We start from the raw sequence: 5,959 nt of genomic DNA on the forward strand, positions 1-5,959 counted from the left end.
TCAAAACTGATCAAAATCTACAAAATGTGTCCACACACTGTGTCTAGTACAACTAATAACAAATGCTCAAAAATACAACAGAGACCATGTCTCTCAAGTATGACTATCCCCTGACGGAGATGGTCTCGCTCCAGATACACCTGCCCCTGGATCTCCAGGAGGGTCCTGTCTCGTTGGCCCCGTCACACCTCGGCTCTCAGATCGTGACCCAATGGCTCGAGATTGGCTAGATCTCGACTGAGAAAAACTCTCAACTCGCCGATCCCTGGGTACTACAGCCTCATAATGCCGCCTATAATACTCCGCCTCCTGGGCTCTCAGTGCCAGCTCTCTCAGGGTGTCTCTCATGGGACCACCCGCCGCTGCTCTCTGCATGCTCGACACCACCTCCTCCGCTCGTCCTCGCCGCTCTATCTCGGTATCTCGCTCAGTGGTCAACTGAGAAATCTGCCGCTGATAAGTCAAAATTTGTGCCTGCAGCTGCTGCACAGTAATCTGTAAGGTCCGGATTTGAGCATCCTCCATATGCCCTGGAACTCGAACCCGTAGTGGTACCTGTGCTGGAGGAACCCCTCCCACTCGGCCTGTCCTCGGTACTGGAGGTGGGAGTGCATCCGTCCTCCTCCTCTGAGCTGGTCGACTAGGCTCATCATCACCCCCCACTGCAGCTAGCACCTCCCCCACTCTCCCCTCTCTCCCAGCTCCGATAGCCAATCCACCTCTCCTCCCTCTATCTCCCCGCCTCCCTCTAGCTCCTCTAACTCCTCCTCCTCCATCATTCCCGTCATCTCCATCATCTCCCCCATCTCCCTCCTCCTCATCTGAGTCAAATGCTGGCCTCATCTCCTCCGGATCCGAGATCCTAGCCACCGCCCGCGCAACAAATAATTGAGCGAACTCGTCTGTCATACCCGCATCCTGGATCTCTGGGGCATAATCCCAGATCTGCCTGGCCAACCCCACAAACTCCTCCACCGCCACGACACTATCAATAGTCGGCCCCCAATTGACCACATCCTGCTGCCACCGTGCATAAAGGCACGCTCCCTGAGGAATACCCTGCTGGCGCTCGAACTGCCTCAAAACTCGGGTCACCACAAACCGCTCAATCATGAATGGGGTCCTCCCAATCAGACACCTCGTCATAAAAACAAAGGGCATCTCCAACCCATCCTTTTCCCATACCTCACATCCTGTATACGGTCTCCAGGTGAGCGTATCTATATCGTCAAAAACCCTCCTCCAATGTTCTAGTTTGCCCAGCTTACGCTGGACAACTAGACCTCTGTATCCATAGGCATATGCTGCACCTACGGGCCTGTCCCTATCTGCTAATGGCCTCGCTGATGGAATATGCTCCCAGCACCATACCTGTAACAAAGTCACACCAGCTGACAAACTGCCATAGCCGAGGTATACTACCTCATGCAGACTCCTGTATAGATGAGCCAACGTAGCTGACCCCCATGCAAACCTCCGGCCCTGTGTGACCATCTCCTCCAGAACTAACCCCCATCCCACCGAGAATCCCTTTGACCTGCGATCAGGACAAAGGAATCCCCCAATAAACCCTGCTAGTACGGATGGCAGCGGTGCATAATCCAAATCCAGAAACTCCTGCCATGGGATCTCATAGCCGCAGATGGTATCATCATGAAAAATCCGGTGCAGTGCCTCTGTGCCACCCTCCTTCGGCTGCTCGTATGGTAGTAGTGCACCTACCACAGAAATGCGCAAAATCCGGTAACAGTCCTCAGGTGTGACTGTCATCTCTCCCGTAGCAAAATGGAAGGTGTTGGTGTCACTATGCCACCTCTCTGCCAAAGCTATCAAAAGCCCCCGGTTCACAGTGAACCGAGGCATATCCAGAAGAGACGTTAATCCACATCTCTCAATAATGTCCAAATCGGCCTGTGACAACCGCGGTATCAATGTCCATGGTCTGGGGAATCTCTCCCTCGACTGTACCACACCCAATCGCTCCTGTCAAACAAAACATATCCAATATCAGTTTCCACATCAAAACAAAGATATCAAAATAAAACTCACATCAACAACATGAAATAATTTGCTCATCTCTATCAAAGTTCAAAATCCTATCATTTCATCTCAACTTGTAAAACAACTCAAGTTATCAAAAACCATATCAAAACTTGTAATACAACTCAAGTCTCCACAATCACATAAACTTGTAAAACAACTCAAGTTTCCCACCCATATCAGCTTGTAATACAACTCAAGTTTCCAACCCATATCGGCTTGTAACACAACTCAAACTTTCACACATTGAACTTAAAACAGAACACGCAAACAAATCATTTTTCTGATCAATACACCAGCTTGATATCTATACATAACTTGGAAATTCGCAAATCAAAACAAGTTATACCAACACTCATATTGGATAAATTCATCAAAGCATGACAGGCAAACAAAACAAATCTTCAAATCGGCCAATTCTGCAAAATTTTTTAGATGCGCTAAAACAGTTATTAAATGCGCTAAAAATCCCCTATGCGTTAGGTCACCCCTACGCGCTAACCTGTTGACGCGACGCGCTACATGACACTTTCTATGCACTATTCTACATGCATGCGCTAACCTAATAATTTTATGCGCTAGCCTATCTTTTTCGGACGCGACCCCTAAATTTGAACTCGATGCGCTACTTCACACTTCGTAAGCGCTACTGTAGACCCTAGACGCGCTAAAACGTCAAACCCGAACTTTGAAATTCGAAAAATGCCTAAAAATGACAATAAAAAATCAAAAGAGGGTCAAAAACGTTGACTTACTGGTGGTCCACGCGCTACAGGTCTCCGGTACCCTCCGAACGCGCTCGAAACGGTGTCTGTGATAAGGAATAGGCATTTTCTCTCCAGAGCAAATTCTCTTTCTCCAAAGTCAACAAAGCACAAATGAATCTAAATCAAGCCCTTTTCCCCTTTTATAGGAGGAAAATGAAATTAGGGTTAGCCAAATGGACCTGTAATATGGTCGCGGTCTCCCCTATACCATAACATTTGTAACTTATCGGGAGATGAATCAATTTACACACATTATACATGCACGAAATCATACACATCATACGCACCTCATCAAATTAAATCAATTTTTTTTTTCAAATATATTGATTTATCTTCCGAGGGGGCATGACCATCAAATATCGAATCTGGGGCATCACACATCAAATCAAATCTGGGGCATGACTGGCAAATCAAAAGAGCGACACAAAAAAATTGCATTAGATCATAAATCATGATAAGGCATCATTTTCTTTGAAATAACATGTGCACACACGTCACTTCAAAGAGGGGCAAAATGTAGACGTATAAAAATGACCACATTCCTAAATGAATATTTTATGTTCATTTCTCTATTTGATTAAATCCAATTTAATTAAATTATCCACATTCCTCTATTTAATTAAGTAAATTACTCAATTTATTTAAATTAAATTCATTATACCATTTAATGAATAAATCATTTTATTCAATTAAAACCCCCCTATCCACTTTTAATTAAATTCAAATTTAATTAAATAGTTATCCTAAATTGAATAAATCTAATTTATTTAATTTCCCCAAATTGCAACCAAATTGAATTAAATTATTTCAATTAAATCCTATTATCCCTCCATCCACTTGCAAGCAAAGGGAAGTCACTTCTCAAAACCTCAAAGTCTTTGATAACCATTAAATGTTTTCAACCTTCAACCACTAAATGGCTCAAAGTCTTTGAAAACCATTGAAGGCTTCCAACCTTCAACCACTTGATCCCCAAAGTCTCCAATAACCATTAATGGTTAACTCAAACCCTCCTACATGGTTAAAACATCTGTTTTGACTCAACCTCTACGAGGCCTTTAATGCTTTGACCATGATTATCTCTTAATCATTTGCACAAAGGTTTATCCTTGGATTAACTCCTAATCCACTGGGTAAGCCTAACTTAGACTTGACCCTTAGCCTTTAGATAACCATGAGGTCTTCTCAGGCCTTTAATGCCTCCAACCCCTTCTTTCAACCCAACCTTATGTTGACACTTGTCACCATTTCATTGGTGCCAATTGTGCACATGGATCCCCAACTTTCAAACTCAACCCTTGATTAAACCATTCAATCTTGACCATCCATTGCCCTGTTTGTGCTATAAATAGAGCTCTCATTCCTCCATTTTAAAAACAATCATCTTTCAAATTTGAAGCATTACACTTATGCTCAAATTCTTTCAAGCTTTCTCATTTCATATATGCTCCTCATTTAGCCTCTTTTAGATCAGGAATTAGACTAATATGCATGTTTAGAATAATTTCTTTATCATTTTAGCTCAATCATAGACTAAATATATCATGCTAGGATAGTATTCATACTAATCTTGTCATCTTATCATCTAGTTTATTGCATTTCTAGAATCATACATAGCTTAACACACCTTTCATCCTAAAAACTATCAGTGCATCCCTCGTTCTTGCATTTGCCATCCCTGAACCATTTTGCTCAGTAATCTGAGAGCAAAAACATTGGTTTGAGGGACATTGTGAGATAGAGAACCATGGGACCCTCCTTGGGAAGCTGAGTAATACGTTATTACTCCATAGCTTGCACCAAGAAGTCCTATGTGTGTGTGTGGACTAGTATTTAACTAAATTTTCACATATTAAGTTTTATTCGCCCACTTTTCCCGCATACAATTGGTACTTAGTACTTATATATATATATATATATATATATATATATATATATATATATATATATATATATATATATATATATATATATATATATATATATATATATATATATATATATATATATATATACTAATTTCCTTTGTTGTTTGAACAAAATATCAGGTGGACCTAATTTTACTCAACAATTAAGGGTGGTCATGATACTAGGAAATACCATAGTTACAAAAGAAAATTGAACCAGGTTTAGTGGATGAAACTCATTCTGGTCTATAAGATTAGAAAATTGGTAACATACATTCCAATAGCCTGTATTTATAATCAGGCAAAAAATACATCATGAGATACATGTTATATCATAGGTACAAACCAACTCTAAAAAATAAACTAGTTACAAACATAGTAGAAAAAATCGTTTGGGGAAAAAAATCGGCAAACCAAAAGTATAAGTTTTTTTGAAAAAATCGGTAAAAAATTGGGGAAAAATTAGATTTAAAAAAACACAAAAAATTGTAGAAAAAGAGACAACTATTTTTAAAAAAAACTTAAAAAGGATGTTTCCATAGCGTAGAGAGATATAAAGAGCAAATAAAATAGAGTTTAACCCATGAATTGTAGAAAATATTTTTTTGTTGTTTATATTCATATTGCTGATTACATAGGCAAATATTCAGTTGAACTTTTTAAGAAGGCAGGCACTAAATACATCAAATAGTTGTCTAAGTTTGAGATCAAATATTAGCTAAGTCTATGAAGTAATTGAAATCAAAAGTTAATAGACAAATATTTCATTGTGATTGAGGCAAGGAGTTTTGTAGGGTTAATTCGATATTTTAGAAATATTATTAAATCATATTCCACAATTGCAATGCTTTATGTCATAGCAACAAAAATTCTTTGGGGAAAAAAATAGGCAAACCAAAAGTGAAAGATTTAAAAAAAAATTGGATTTAAAAAAATTGTAGAAAAAGACACTACTTTTTTTTTATAAACTTGAGGGCATTTCCTTAGCATAGAGTTATAGAGACTAAATAAAATAGAGTACCCATGAATTGTACAAAATAGATTTTTGTTGTTTATATTCATATTGTTGATTATACAAGCAAATATTCATTTTACTTTTTAAAAGGGTAGTCACCAAATACACCAAATAGTCGTCTTGAGTTTGAGGTCAAAGATTAGCTAAGTCTATGAAATCACCGAGATCAAAATTTATCTAACATCCAACTATTGTTAGGAATTTAGTAAAAGTGGAAGCCATTTTTAAGT

Source organism: Cryptomeria japonica, chromosome 11 (assembly GCF_030272615.1).
Source record: "Cryptomeria japonica chromosome 11, Sugi_1.0, whole genome shotgun sequence".
Classification (NCBI taxonomy): Eukaryota; Viridiplantae; Streptophyta; class Pinopsida; order Cupressales; family Cupressaceae; genus Cryptomeria; species Cryptomeria japonica.